Below are 16539 nucleotides of genomic sequence, written 5' to 3'. Positions count from 1 at the left end.
GAGTGAGTGAGCGAGTGGTTGAATCGTTTAATCAATTCGTTTATTGGTGGAATAAATTAGTAGGTACATGATTGAATACCGAGTGACTGAATGGATGAGTGAGGTAGTGAATGAGTATTATCAATTATTTAATTAGGGGGGTTAATGCGTGAGTGAATGTGTAATTTAGTAAATGAGCCAGTAACATAGTGATTAGTGAATGAATGCGTCAGTAAACAAATACATCCATGAATGAGTAAATTCATAAATTAATCACTCAGTGAATGAATGAATGAAGTAACAATGCATTCGTTACATCGATGAGTGAGATAATAAAAGGGTAAGTGAGTGAAAGACGAAATGAATAACATTGACGAGTGAATAGGTGTGTGAATCAATTAATGTGGAAGTTATTATTATTGTTTTGTTTAGCTCTGAAAGGTTCACTGAGTCTCAGGACTTGTTTTCCAGGAGGGTCTTGCCAAGTGTTCTGGCGTCACGGTGGCGAGATGTTAACTCCCTCGCGTGGTCTACAGGAGGCCGTAGTTCTATTCTGACCCTGACGCTTGCTGGAAATTTGGAGTTTGCGCGTCTCTCTCCCCGTGGTCGCGTGGATTTTTCTCCGGATCCTCCGGGGTTTCGCTCCACATTTGGAATCAACATCACGCGCTTCGAGTATTTGGCTGCTATACATTTCCACGCGATAAGCCACTTCGTTGAGCTGTCAATTGTGGCCAGGTCGATTCTGAAAAAGAGCGACATAGCTCAGTGGACCTTACTTGGTAAAATAAAAAATTGATTAGTTTTTTTCGTTTTAGTCGGGGCGATGTTTGCTGTTGTGTGCAAATCCCAATTGATTATTTTGCAGATAATGTTTCAGCATTTGGATGTTTTGGCAACACCAGGTACACTGTGGGGTTTTTTTGTTGTTGTTTACCCCTATGGGAGGAAACCGAAGAACTCCAGAGGAACTCAACGCAGGTCGGGAACGAACCCAGGCCCCTTCTTGCTCTGCGGCATTCAGTGTCACCGACTCGGCCGCCTTAATGTGTGTGGGGAGATCATCGTGTTGGACAATCGATGAGTCGGTTCAGTGAGTGAGCCTGGTCATTTATGAACGGGTGATTGAGTGAGTGCGCTGGTCAGAGCGTTTACCGGTGCTCTGTTCTCCAGCTGAATTTTTTGACCCGACTGACTCGGTGGGTCACCACACTGAGCCCTTCACCACTGAAAACCTGAGTTCGAATCCTGGGTTGAAGCCATCCATGATTAAACCGAGTTCACAACTGTGGCGAGTGAATGTCTCTGCCCCTCCTTGGACCTCCTTTCTGTGCTGTCAAAAAGGGTCAATGTCTAACATATTAAGGCCACGGTGTTTTTTTGACGGATGTTGGTGTCGCAGTGAGTGTAACATCAGCGACGAGTGCACGCAAAAATGCACATTCCATTTGGCTTTTCGCTTAATTTAGCTTTTCGCAATTGTAGTAAAATGTTTCCGTGAGATGAACAATATTGTCGTGATTTCAGAGAGTAATTATGTAACATAACCGTCATCATCATGCGGAGGGTGGGGGCATTAACTCGCTGATACAGGGCGGTGGAAATACTCACTTAGACAATCATAGATGGAGGTGTCACCATCTCGTGACATTGAGCTCCTGCACGAATGTAACATGAATCACACATCTGACTGTGACTCATGCTCGGGCATGCACGATACCACATGCATATGGTGCAAAAAGCTTCGGAGGCAACGGTCCGTGGCTCACGTTGATTCCAGAAAACCTCCAAACCCAACTGGATTGCGAAGTGGCCAAGCCACGGTAGTACAGCAAATGGATTATCGAATCCATCTGTGAGGATCTTTGAGTGTTTGTCCCTTTTGTTGTACGTGGGGGTTTTCCTGAGCACGCTCGTTGTCACCCACCCACACACAAACGTGTCTTAATAAGAATTGAGTCAAACGTCCCAAGAACAGGACATTTGTGAAAATTAAGACTTGAGACTCGGTGAGGTGTTACCAACATATGTAACAGTAATCTTTTCGGTAAAGTCACGTAGGTAAAAAAATAATAATAATAAAAATAATAGAAATTATAAAATAATAGAAATAATTATATTAATAAAATTACAAATCACGACGTTTTGGAGGCAACACAAGTCTCCGTCATCAGGTGGGACCGTCACAGCCAGATTTACTGTATCACTTGATACTTGATACAGTAAATCTGGCTGTGACGGTCCCACCTGATGACGGGAGACTTGTGTTGCCTTCGAAACGTCGTGATTTATAATTGCATTTCTATTATTATTTCTATTATTAATTTTTTCATTATTTATTTTTTACATACGTGACTTTACCAAAAAAACCTAAGAGTTTGAATCCTTGCAGTCACTAAAGCTTCAAATCTAGAACATTAATCTTCTCGTTGGGCTAGAGAAGTGTTCTTCATTGCAAGGCCCGCGGTTCACTGGCGGCCCCTGTTGGCCTTTAGTTGCGGCCCATGACGTGGGGTCCCCAAGAATCACACGAACGGTGAAAACACAACCCCATCATCACCATCATCATCGTGCTGCTGTGAAACCCCCCAATGGATTCAAATGGTGTGGCGGCACTCACGCTGATGATGTCTTATCGGCGAAAGTGGCCACCCCCTATGAATATTCGTGAAGAAAACTGGGCTAGAGCCTCACAACTTTAATCACAGAGCTATTAGCCATTGCTCAGTCTTGAAGTGTGCAACGAAATAACGGTTCCTTGTGAATGATGATGATGATGACGATGTCGTATGGAGGAATAGCAACATTGCACAGTGTTAATATGACGCTTAGTTTAAAAGGCTGGCAGAATCTAATAACTTTTTTTTCAGGAAGGACCGTCAGGTTTTCGCAGTAGGAGGGGAGGGGGGCCTATGATTGCTAAGTACAATCCAAATTCTTGTGGATGATGTCGCGGGAGCATTCATGTCCACCGTGAGACAGAATGGCGCGTCAGGAGAACGATGGATTCGTGAATCTATCTGTGTGGAGTTTTTAAGTGTTTATCCTATCTGTGCGCGTGGGTTATCTCTGGTTTCTCCGTTTCAAGCCCTGTTAAGCTGAACATACGTTTAATATGGCAATCATGGCAGTGCAAGATCCTCCTGAAATTGAGTCTTGAGATTTAGCAGTGAGTATTTCCTGAGAAAAGAAGAGCATTTGTGGGGGTTTTTTCACTGCAGCCATGTGCATTGCCAACTCCCTCATCCCGTCCAGCCTCAAGACTTTATTAATTTCTACTCTTTCACTAACTGCCTCAGCTCCATGAAGCGTCTCGATGAAGTGTCTGATCCAACAAGAACACACAGCTTTAGTATATATAACAAAAAAAGTTGGGTTGTGTTCGGAAATTTTTTGCTGGATGGGAAACATTCGCTCGAAGACAAAGCCAACGCTAAACAGACCCGCCATAGTTGCACAATATTCCTTAAGGACCTTGTACCCGTTTATATTTTCGTACTACTCGTTCTCTGCACATTCTTGGTGTACTATGCAGGGCCATCGCCCGAAACGTCGGGTATTATTTCCTATTAAGACCACAGTGTTATTGACCAATGCGTTCTCTTACTAAAGTAGTACTAGTGACCTAGGAGGTAAGGGTAAACACAGTTCCATAACCGTTGTTATTTTTCTCCATAGACTATTGCATCGGCGTGAGTGATGCAATGTCGGAATCCCAACAAAACCAAAATACCCTTTCACATCGCCTTATCGTACAAATACTCTGTCTGGGGAAAGTTGTGTCGGCGGATACCTGTGAAGGGATGACGTGGCTCACAATTGGGTGGTGTGATCATGTTGTTGATGTTCACACGATACCCCGGGAATCCGGGTAGAGAGAGAGAGAATGCCTACGCAATGCTTCATACTGTATAGGACAAGATTTGAGTCATTTCCCATTCCCCACGGGATTTTTCTTCGCAAGGGGGCCCAGTAATTTCCCCCGAGACGTTCGTCCGGCATTGCACGCCCGCGCTGTCGCCTTTCACACCACACTCTCAACAAAGATCCCCCGTCTAGCCTGCGACAGACTGTTGGGGCAATTGCCGCTAGTAGCGGGTAGCAGCACCTATTAAGGCCGGACGCGGCGGCACACGCGCGGGTGTGTGGTGGCAAACGCCACATCCAACCACCTTTGTCTCTCCTCCCCCCCCAGTCCTGACGTTTATGCAGCACTGCACCGGGTGCTCATTTACGGCTGTGTCGACCCAGGTAGGGGCACGGGTCGCAAACCGAAATAACAAGGCGAGCCATTTCTCTTTTCGAATTCGGTATATTTATTCTAAATAAATAAAGCACTCAATATATCAAGAGCCACAATGCAATGTGAACACGTGACGGTGGCGGTCCTTGGTGAATAACTTTCACGAAGCAGCAGTCCTGAAAGAGCCGCACGCGGCCTCAGAGCCGCGGCTCGCTGACCCCAGCGCCGCGGGTCGTTGACCCCCTGACATCCTAGGTGGGGGGGGGGGTGTGCACAGTAGACCGGTTCAGGGAGACGGGTTCAGATCATTCGTCACCGATGTTTGGCCGTGAGCGACCGTCGCAATCGCACGCATCTATACCGCCCGCCGCACGCGCACCGTCAACCATCCTCCAGCGCTGTGAAACCAGAGCCACCGCCACCAACTGGGGCAAGGCGAGCGAAGCCGAGCGTGCGTAGGCGGCGGCGGGTTCCCGATGCTGGTTAAATCATTCTCCGCTTGCCTCGCGGCCGAAAAAAGAAGAGAAAGAAGAAAAAAAATGGATGTTGCAATCCAACTCCTTGGCTCGCTCGTCCCTTCCAGTAAACGGCACGCGTGGGCGTTTTTCTGCATCCGAGTCGCATTCTGCGTATGCGGTTAGAGGAGCAGGGCAGGGCTGGACTCAGGGGGTGGCGGTGTTGCGTCTGCCCCGTGTGTTTTATGTGTGCGCGTGAATGGGGGGTGGGGAGCAGTGGTGGTGGTGTAAACCCACGACTGCACTACGGAGCACCAGAGTTCAATGACCTCTCAAAGACCAAATGTGGGTGAGGTTGACCTGGGCCTCTATCCCCTAGGTCGAATGAGCATGAAATTAAGAGCTAGTGTGGTGCTTGCTACCCAACGTGTGCCGCGTTGGTCTTCACAGGTGGTCGTTAACAGCACTTGCCCCAACAGTATGTTAAGGCTATACGGGGGATATTTGTATTTGCTGTGCGTAACCTTTTTTCTCGTGTCTTTGGCGCACGTGTGGCAGAGAATCAAGTTGTTCCTGGGTTGGTACCGCAAGCGGAATTTGATAAACGCACACGGGCTGATCTTGAGATAATTAAAACCAATAATCATTCGTCCAGTGCCTCTTATCCACTGCTGGGTGAAAGCCTTGCCACGCCGTCCCCATCACTTCCGGCCCGCCACGTTCCAACTCGCCCCCGACACGCGCACGAATCTCGTCGCTCCATCTCCGCAAAGGGGGTGGTGGTGGGGGGGAGTCGGACCCTCTCGACGATTGCATAACCGCTTGTGTCCGCGGGTCGTGGGCCAGTCTGGCGATGACGTGTCCTCGGGGTAAGTTCACTTTATGTGTCTTCGCTGTTATCGTGACGTACCTTTGCTTCCGTTTTTCACCGATTCATTTGGGTTCCGCTTTCTGTAAATTCGCTCTAGAATTCGAAGCACGCGAAATCCCCCACCCCCACGATGCCTTTTGAGCCTTACTTCAACGCTGTTCGTCAGTTCGTCGATGATTAATCACTCTTTTTTGTCTTCTGAAGGCAAATTTTTTGGTCGGCGATGCTGCTGCTGCTGCGTTTGTAGCGGTGCACGAGCACAATTGTTGACTTATTTTCAAACTCAACGCATTCGTCAATACAACTGCGGCCCTTTTAAAGAAACAAAACTATAATAGGCGACGTTTTGGGCAATTGTCCTTCTTCAGGGCACAGAAGGCCCATTGCCCGGAACATCGCCGATGGCCCTTCTGTGCTATGGAGAAGGACCGTTGCTCGAAACGTCGCCTTTTACATATGTTTTATGTACGGCAGTGTGATTTGCGGAATACTGTATGCTGAGTTTCATACAAAAAAATCAGGGATTTTTTTGTATTTCCCCAAATAACACGCTGCTGTTATTTGCCCCGTTATTTCACAATTTATATCCCTAAATTGAAAAAAATCTCTATCCCACCAGCATCCTCTGCAATCTCCCCCCCCCACATCCAATGGCTTTGCATTATAAGGTTGATTATATTGCCTTTCTGAACCGATGGTTTATATGATTTGCATCTCAATTGTGAAATCGGTGTCGTAGCATAAATTCGAAGAACACATGTATTCGCTTGTTGCAAAACAGAACAATCTGCCCCCGTGTGTCAGAGGACGACCCGGGGAAGGAGACTTCACAGAACTGCATTTGAAATACCTAACCTTTAATCGTTCCCTCTTTTCATCCATTCACAGGTGACCGGGTTTGAGAGATCAATTGCCTAACCAGAAACCCCATAAGCAGTGTGTGGCGGGGGGGGGGGATCGGTCGACTTCTGAAATTTCCGGCTGTCCCAGCAATTTGGGAAAAATGTTTTCTTCCAATACCGGGAATTGAAACCAGGAGCGCGTGGGGTCAAAACCAGTAATGCTAACCGGAGGAAAACCACGAGGCGGTGTCATGGTCCCAGCGCGAGTGAGATAACTGGCGACGGCTGATCTCAGTGCCGAATGATATGTGAACCGGCCCTACCCCCCACCCCCCCCAACCTCTTTGCCAACCCACACTGACCAGCGTGGTGAAGTATGGTCACACAACCCCCATGACCGTCACGCGGTGGCGATGCCTTAAGAGCTATAACGCGCAGTGGGCCTTACCTGGTCCGATAAAAAAAAAAAACATGTTACGTAGTTTTTCGTTTTAACCCCTTAGTGGATGATGGTCAACTCAGCATTTAAATTAGTATAAGCTGTCTTCTTGGTTCTTTTGGTAAAGTCACGTAGAATGAAAATAATAAAATAAAAAAAAATAAAAAAAATTATCACGACGTTTCGGCCACAACGCAAGCAGCCGTCCTCAGGTGAAGAACAAGTCTGTCGATAAGACAGAGTCTGAATGTTTAATTTTTATTATTTTATTATTTCCATTCTACGTGACTTTACCGAAAGAACCAAGAAGATGAATCCCTGCAGTCACGAAAGCTTTAAATCGAAATAGTATAAGCTGGTGTGATGTATAAACATGAGCACTGGGGAGACAAAGGCGGCCGGGCGTGATCCTCGCCACAGCTGGGTATGGTGTCGCACGCCTGCAATCCACCACTGTGGAGGCGATGGTGAATCACACATATGGAAAACTCCCTGCCTACCCAAGGGAGTCAGGGTCGCTATCTCTTGGCTTGCAACAATATCGCAGTACAGCAAGTGGGATAATTTACATCAGCATCCTGTCCGTGCGGATATTGAGTGTTACCTTCCCTCGCACGCGTGGGTTTTCTCCGAGAATTACGATTTTCCTCCCACATTTACATGTACGCCGCACTCATTACACACACAAAGTTCTTGCCAAAAATGAACCACAATACTTTGCTGATCTCGTCAAAGAGCATAAACCATCATCACGCAATTTCCGGTCATCCTCGCAGCGGATTTTGGCTGGATTATAATCGAACAAAGACGGTCACCGCATCACGCGCTTTCAGATGCGCTTCTGCGGCCGTCTGGAACGCTCTTCCGATATTAGGATGCCACTGGGGACTATGCACTTCTAAAGTTCAATATTCATACATGTATGTATGTTAAACTTCTTTCGCACCATACGTAGCCAACTTTGCTAATCAGAGGTGCGATTACCATATCTATAAAACACCCCCACCTCCGATTATCACGGTTTGCTACGTACGGTGCAAAAGAAGTTCAACATGCATACAACACTCCTTATTGGATTTGGCCAAACATCCCAATATAAGACCACATATTTTAAGTCGATGCTGGCTGGCTCTCTTCGTGTCCATAGTTTCCCGCACCTCTGAACCATTCTCTCGTAAATGAACCCTATGCGCGTTACGATGTCATTTTCTGTCTCCGCGTTCGTACATGTGCGCCTATTGTCAGGCGCGGGCAGCGTGTAACGACTTAATTTGTATTTGAACAGAAGCTTGGCAGATGTGGAAACTAAACGAAACGCTTTGTATCGTGGGCCGCGATGACTTGAGTATCAATCATCGATTAAAAACTATTTACTATCAACTATTTTTTCGTCTTATTTTGAAACTATATTGTGGCTTTATCAAAGTGTCTGTCCATCTCCTCATTGGAGGACCCAATCTCGGACACGTTCCATTCCTTGGCCGCATCTCCGTCACTATTCTTGGCCATCTGCCAGTTGGAGATGGGCTAGGACAGGGGGTCGTCAATATGCGGATTCGGAGCCGTATGCGACTCTTTAAGGACTGGCTTCGTTTACGTTTTTTTAAATATTAAGGACACCACCGTCTCGTATTCACATCGCATTGCGACTATTTTGAAATATTGAGTTTTTTTTGTTTGACCGAATTCGAAAAAAAATTGGCTCGTATTGTGATGTTGGTTTGCCGACCTCTTGGCCCTAGGGAGATGGAGCGATCAAATCAGTTCGCGTGGTGCAGGTGCCGAGTTGCATTGTTACATCGCAGAATTGCGAGACAATGGTCAATGAGGACTTGACTTGGGGGTGGGGAGGGGGGAAAGCACTTTTTTTTTATCCAGCAGTGGGTTTATCATGTCTCATGAAAAAGTTCAGCGTCCGCGCGTGTTAAGTTGTCCCGTGAATGCAGTGGCGCCCGTCGTCGGGACGTGGACCATCTCCCAGAGGCGTCAAACCAAGAAAGCAAAGAGGATACTCTTTAGTTCTTTCGGTAAAGTCACGTAGGTATAAAATCAATTAAATCACGACGTTTCGGCCGCAACACAAGCGTCCGTCATCAGAAAAAACGTCGTGATTTAATTTATTTTATACCCACGTGACTTTACCGAAAGAGCCAAAGAGTATATGGATCCCTGCAGTCACGAAAACTTCAGATCTAGATTGAAGCAGGCGGAGTTGCTGCATGAGCTTTGGACTGGCACGTGGCTTTAGGAACGCACTCCCGTGCGCTCTGCTGGCGAGCGCTCGCTAGAGGGCGCAGGTGAGGCCGAGGGAGTTGTCAGTTCAACTCTTTCATGCTAAAAAAAAACAGGATTTGGAGCTTTCATGACTGCAGGAATTACTACTCTTTGGTTCTTTCGGTAAAGTCACGTAAACATAAAACAAAATTCTATATATATTAAAAAATAAATATTTCAAATTTGTTTTCGTTTTTTAATCTTTTTTTAATTTCTACGTGACTTTACCGAAAGAACCAAAGAGGCTTTCATGCTACTTTGTACAACAGTGGTTCTTCTTAACCTGGGCTGCACGCACTCCCTCCCTGGGGGCGCGAGACGCCCCTCTCTGGGGGTGCGAGACATGGGCAGATCTTTTTTCGAAACACGGATTAAGCACGGGCACAATAAGTACAACTACTTTTTATATTCTATGGTTCTTTCGGTAAAGTCACGTCGATAAAAAAAAATAAAGTGGATCAAATAATAAAAATATCACGACGTGTCGACCGCTTGTGTTGCGATCGAAACGTAGTGATATTTTTATTATTTTATTAATATTTTTTCGATCCGCGTGACTTTACCGAAAGAACCATAGAATATGAATTCGTGCAGTCACGAAAGTTTAAAGTCAAAATACAACTACTTTGTTTCATCAAACCTATGTATTTGTTGACATTATAAATGTTTTAACCATTGAGAACCAAAGGGTTGCACGGCTGCGGTTAAAGTTAAGAACCACTGCTGCATAAACTCCTTTGCCCATGACATCTGCAGGCAGTTGACCAACATTGATCCAGGCTCCAACCTGCTTAGCTTGCGAGTTCTTTGACGAGATCGGCCTGGCACATTGCGAGTGACGTGGCAACGCTGCGTTGTTGTTATCGTCATCATCATCGTTGGTATTGAGTAAACATATGACAACCATGTGGATAACATCGCGTTAATTGCAATTACATCATCAAATAACTCTCCTGTCGCCCCCCCCAACCGGCCATATCCGCTCCCGCACAAATTTAAATAACCACTAACTTGTAACACAAACCGGTTACCGGTTTTCCGCATACATATATATTGAGCGAAAAAAATCCTCATTGTTTAATTTGCATTCTTACACTAAGAAACGAAGGGAGATTACAGCCATAGACAGCACGCTGGAAATGCAAATCAGGTCGCCGGCTTCAGTTTCAGTTTTCAGTTTCATGTATTAGGTATAGCCCTGTGAGCCATTCGGCTCTTGAATCGGGTGCAACCGCAACAAACAAAAAACAAAAACATGAACAAGAAAACATCTTAAAGTGACTATGCGCAAACAAAAACATCCAGAAAAAAAACAGCAAAATCTTCCAGAAAAAGCACCGTACACCAACGCTGTGTGCAAAAATCCCAGTGGGATGCAAGTCAAACAACAACAACCACAAGACAACTTAGATTAAAGCCATCAGTTTTACTCCGTACTAGAACAAACAAATATGGCCAAACCAAACAACGTTTTCGAAATCACCAAAAAAAAGCCATAAAAGCAATGTAACAGTTATCTTAGGAACTGTGACCGAAATTTCACAATAAACGACATTAACAACATGTACCACCAAACCCTACAGCCATAGCTGGCTGCATGAGTCACTCCACAACAGCAGGAGCATCAGTAGGAGTATCAAAACATTTGAATGCACCTTTAAAGATCTCCCGCCTCTGTCCACCCAGTCGTATTAACAGGTTCGTCACAGTTAGTCAATCGTGTGAGGTGGGATCAACTGTGGGTTCGCCCAACGCTTGCAACAGGGTTTGGTCGCCACGGAAGAGTAGACCAAGTGCCCTCTAAAGCTCCCCACTAGCAGAGGCCCTTCCAAGCTGCACCCTTGCCCCTTTAAACTGAGAGACGAGGGCAAATGCTACACGCGGTGACTTGGACGACCGCTACCACGTGGGAACTTTCGCACCTGACAAGCAAACAAAGTGCATTCGATCATTATAAACGCCCCACTCCCATCGACCGTTACCGCTTCATCGCTCGTCGAAAACCAGTTATGGTTAAACCGGTTATATCGACTGGACATCTCTTCTGAGAAAAAGAGCTTCTCGGCTCATCGGATTCGTGATAAATACAATGAAGAGCAAGACTGATTCTGATCACTTGAAGATGTTTCTTGTTCATGTTTTTGTTTGTTGCGGTTGCACCCGATTCAAGAGCCGCATGGCTCTCAGGGCCATGCCAAATAAATTAAATGAAAAATTAAATGAAATGAGACGTGGATGGGTTGAAGGCACGTGGGGGACACGGGGGAGGGGCAGAGGGGGGGGGGACGTCGGTGGAGTTCCAGAGTTCGATTCCCGCTCACGACCAACACCAGTGACGATCATCTGAATCGGGTCTGGGGCCTCACCCCTAGGTCCACTCAGCCTCAAGTGAGTGCCTGGCGCGCTGTGTAAAGGCGATACGGGGGGTGGTGTTTGTCTTTGGGAGGTTGGATCGCAGTGGGTGAAGGTATGGGGGGGGGGGGTTGGGGGACAGGAGGGATTGGAGGGGGGGCTGGAGGGGGTGGAGGGGCTATGGGGGATCGAGGGGAGGGGCTGGGAGAGGGACCTGGGAGGGGGGGAGCGAGGGGAGGGGGGGAGCGAGGGGAGGGGGGGAGCGAGGGGAGGGGATGGGAGCAAGGGGAGGGGCTGGGAGGGAGGGGAGGGGCTGGGAGGGAGGGGAGGGGCTGGGAGGGGGTAGCGAGGGGAGGGGCGAGCGAGGGGAGGGGCTGGGAGGGGGTAACGAAGGGAGGGGCTGGAAGGGGGGTGCGAGGGGAGGGGCTGGAAGGGGGCTGAGAGGGGAGGGGCTGGGAGGGGGGCGAGGGGAGGGGGGCGAGGGGAGGGGGGCGAGGGGAGGGGGGCGAGGGGAGGGGGGCGAGGGGAGGGGGGCGAGGGGAGGGGGGCGAGGGGAGGGGCTGGAAGGGGGCTGAGAGGGGAGGGGCTGGGAGGGGGAGCGAGGGGAGGGGGGCGAGGGGAGGGGGGCGAGGGGAGGGGGGCGAGGGGAGGGGGGCGAGGGGAGGGGCTGGAAGGGGGCTGAGAGGGGAGGGGCTGGAAGGGGGCTGAGAGGGGAGGGGCTGGGAGGGGGAGCGAGGGGAGGGGGGCGAGGGGAGGGGGGCGAGGGGAGGGGGGCGAGGGGAGGGGGGCGAGGGGAGGGGCTGGAAGGGGGCTGAGAGGGGAGGGGCTGGAAGAGGGCTGAGAGGGGAGGGGCTGGGAGGGGGAGCGAGGGGAGGGGCTGCGAGGAGGTCCGTGAGGGGAGGGGCTGGGAAGGGGGAGCGAGGGGAGGGGGAAGCGAGGGGAGGGGCTGGGAGGGGCTGAGCGGAGGGGCTGGGAGCGGTGGGGGGGTAACGAGGGGAGGGGCTGGGAGGGGTAAGCGAGGGGAGGGGCTGTGGGGGGGGGTCACGTGAGGCGGTGAGAAACTTTAAACGCGATTGTGGTTCCTGTTTGTGTGGCACGCGCGCGAGAGAGAGAGAACCTGCGGAGATTAAACGGCGCCCCTGTGAAAAGGTGGGAACTTCACTTTTATGTTTGCACCACGCTCGCCTCACCGTCGCAATCGCTTATTAACACGCTAAAGCCTGACGCGTTGTTGGGTGTTGCTGTTCCTGCGCCGCGCGATGTTCAAATCTCGATGCTGAAAACGAAATTCCGCCCGGCCGAGGCAGCCGGCTCAGTAGCCGGTCTCCTCCGCCCTGCCTCGCCTAGTTTCCCTGCCGGGTTCACGTGCGCAGACCTCCCCCTCCTACCCCCCCCCTACGCACCCGTCCACCGATGAAAGCCTCACGCCATCGCTCCCATATCCTCTGTAACAACAACAACAACACCATATTCTTAGGTTTTTTCGGTAAAGTCACGTAGTACTTGATACAGCTGTCGTGGCTGTGACGGTTCCACCTGAAGACGGAAGCTTGTGTTGCCTCCGAAACGTCGTGATTTTTATTTAATTTTACTTTTATTAATTTTAATGTTTTACCTACGTGACTTTACCGAAAAAACTTAAGAATGTGAATCCTTGCAGTCACGAAAGCTTCAAATCTAGAACAACAACACCCACCTACAGGTGTGTTGCTTTGTCGACATCCGTCTAATCGTCGTCGTCATCATCATCTCCGCCGCCGTCTGTCGCGGTATGGACCAGAGGGTCGTCCGCCCTGCCCACCCAACCATATCGCTAACTTCCTTCCTCCTGCTGCTGCTCACGCTCACATTCTACTTGTCCCTTGCCACGGTCTCTGCCCAACCTCCCAAGCTGACAACCCTAAATCCTTACACCCCAGTGTCGGATTATCCTAGTAGCACAAGTAGCTACAACACGTGTAGTAGCTACTTCACGTATAGTCCCGCACTTTCAAGGGCTCCGGGCTAAACGCTTTTAAGCGATCAATTCCGGTTCAGTGATTTTGCACTTGCTCTATTACTATAGTACTATATCACCTTCAACTTTTATGAACGACTGGGTGTTTAAGGTTAGCAATTTTTCGTATTATCTGGCTGGATAGAAAATGATTCTACAAGGGCAGAATCCAAGGTTGTAATTATAATATACATTGGGACACACACATCCCCCCCCCCCCCCAATATTCAAATATGCTCAAAATGTCCCCCCCCCCCAATATATAGCTATAAAAAAAATTTGCTATGTAAATAAAAACAACAATTTACTAAACCTTGGCCACAATATCCGGACTTGTCTTCGTATAAATCAATGCATAGATTTCTGTTTATATGGTTGTGGTTATGGTTGTACTTTATTTATCCCTAATCTCTGCCATTGCATACAATGAAACAAGAAATGGTAAAAAAAGTAAAAACGGAGCAATGCAATACACTATTCGACATTATTGTAAAAAAAAAATCCATCCCATGTGTTGGTGAATGTTTTAATATTTTAGGCAGGAAATTAGTTTTTAAATGTAGATCTTTTTCTGGGTTGGGACCCCCAGACACCCTGGAAGATTTGGTCCCCCCCCCCAATGTTGACTCCATGTCTACGGCCTTGGCAGAATCACTGAACCATCGACAAACAATACAAAAAAACATGATAGGAGTGAAAAGTATAGGAAAGGTAAGTAAAGTACTTTCAAATTAATATACAAAAAACAAAACCATGTTTTATCTCACCAGGTAAGGCCCACTGAGCTATTAGCTTCTTTAGTAGAAGCGATCTAGTTATCACAAATGATAGCTCAACGAAGTGGCTTATCAATTGGAAATGTTTAGCAGCCAAATACTCTCGAACGCGTGATTATTCTAAACTTGCCTTTTGCCGGGCTAAGAACGGGTGTATTGCAGTAAATCTGAAACTTGCAAGCGAAAAGCAGACCGCGACGTGATATATTCATTGCATTAAGGGGCCGTCCATAAATGACGTCACGCACCTAGGAGGGGGGGGGGGGTCAGACATTTGTGACGAGGGGGGGGGTGAGAAATGTGACGTCACATCAAAATGCGCAACTTTAAATAAATATAGACAACACGTTTTACTTAATTAAATAGACTTTTTAATAAATGTTTTCTCCTACAACATCAGAGTGCAGCGCCACATTAAATACGCACTACAATGACAATAGTTTAAAGCGATTTGAAGCATGTTTAATATTTTGGGGGGGGGGCGCGGCAGAGCTTTGTGACGTCATATTTCGGGGGGGGGGGGGGGGTTGGTAAAAAAATCGTCCAAAATCGCGTGACGTCATTTATGGACGGCCCCTAATGTGTGTGCAATTTGTAAGGGCGCGGTGACACAGACTTACATCATTTTAAGGTTATAATCCCTTGTTCATCATGACGTCCTTTTTACTTTGATGTCTCAACAGCGTTACGGAGACCACGTGATGACGTGAGGGTTCTTCTGCCTTTGTAGTGAGGGTTGTGAGTTGACGCCGAGGAGGGGGGAGGAGGCGCCTCGCCCCCCCCCCATGTCGAGTGACGTCACCCGCTCATGATTATTAATGAGCAGGGAGGGGTGGGGGGGGTGTCCATTTGGAGAACGTCACCTGCTCATTAATATTAATTAGGGGGAGCTGGTCGATGTGGAGTGACGTCACGAGCGTTAAGGACAGACATTTCTGGGTGATTATAGTAGGTACCATTCTTGATTTGAAGCTTTCGTGACTGCATGAATCCATTCTCTTTGGGAGTATAATAGGTATGTGGAGTATAATAGGTATGTGGAGGGAAAAACCGGAGGACCCGGAGAAAAATCCACGCGACCACGTTGAGAGAGACAAGCAAACTCCAAGTATACAGCAGCAGGCGTCAGGGTCGGAATCGAACCACGACCTCCTGCATACAAGGCGAGGTAGTTAACATCCCCTAGCCACTTTCCTCCTGCTCTCTCTTCAGAACTTGCAAGTTGTTTAGACTCTCCTATATCGGCAATGAACACACGCATACTGCAGATTGGTGTGATGTCGCCCTTCTTATCCACGCGATGCTGCTTGTATGTTTAAAATTAACTCTTGAGCCGATGACCTACGGGGATGGACTCGCTAGAATTTCCTCCACCACCACCTTAGGACCACAACTTAAGAGATGGGTGCCCTCACACATCCGTTTAAAGAGGGGATTATGAAAATCGTACAAAGTTGGCCGCTGCAGGTCTTAAAGTTCATCCTAAGTTTAATCCCAGACGCGGTGTTTTTCCCTCCTTTCAAGGTCTGTAAATGACGTTACTGCATGCAGTGCGCCTCGCAATAAGGAGGTTTTTAATTCACAAAACCACATTTTTCCCATTTTACAGCCTCTATTGTGCATATCTTAAAGGTTAAAACGCAATGTGATAGAAAGGTTTAAAAAATTAAACACCATTGAAAACCGCAAGCCAATTCCGGACCGCACAGATTCAGTGCAGTACTGAACTCGCAACTCCGATTATCACGGTTGGCTACGTACGGTGCGAACGAAGTAAGGGGCCGTCCATAAATGACGTCACGCACCTAGAGGCGGGGGAGGGGGGTCAGACATTTGTGACGATGTGTGACGAGGGGGGGGGCGTTTGAGAAATGTGACGTCATATCAAAATGCGCAACTTTAAATAAATATAGACAACACGTTCTACTTAATTAAATAGACTTTTTAAATAAATGTTTTCTCCTACAACATCAGAGTGCAGCGCCACATTAAATACGCACTACAATGGCAATAGTTTCAAGCGATTTGAAGCATGTTTTAAAAAAAAATTGGGGGGGGCATAGCTTTGTGACGTCATATTTGAGGGGGGGTCAAAAATCGTCCAAAATCGTCCAAAATCGCGTGACATTTATGGACGGGCCCCTAAGTTCAAAACGCACACACGTGACCTGGCACTGCACTAGCGTGTGGCGTTTAGATGCAGCGTGGAGAAGCCTCTGACAATAACTCAACGTTGCTTAACACGCTGTTTACATTTTTAAGTTGAAAGGGATTGGGATTTTTTTTTACGTTTACATTTTTGGGAGCCCCCC

At 47.9% G+C, this 16539-nt stretch overlaps 1 protein-coding gene across 3 annotated transcripts in view; it reads left to right on the top strand.

Moving 5' to 3' along the window:
- The first annotated feature begins 12487 nt into the window (after positions 1 to 12487).
- Positions 12488 to 16539, top strand: part of LOC144942762 (lipoma-preferred partner homolog) — a 57796-nt gene continuing 53744 nt past the window's right edge. For all 3 annotated transcript variants that reach the window (XM_078869659.1, XM_078869657.1, XM_078869660.1), the window contains exon 1: positions 12488 to 12604. The gene's annotated coding sequence lies outside the window, so the exon portion shown is untranslated. The remainder of the gene's footprint in view (positions 12605 to 16539) is intronic.

Source organism: Lampetra fluviatilis, chromosome 28, assembly GCF_964198595.1.
Source record: "Lampetra fluviatilis chromosome 28, kcLamFluv1.1, whole genome shotgun sequence".
Lineage (NCBI taxonomy): Eukaryota > Metazoa > Chordata > Hyperoartia > Petromyzontiformes > Petromyzontidae > Lampetra > Lampetra fluviatilis.
Note: the sequence above shows the minus strand (reverse complement) of the source record. Positions and strands in the feature narration are given on the sequence as shown.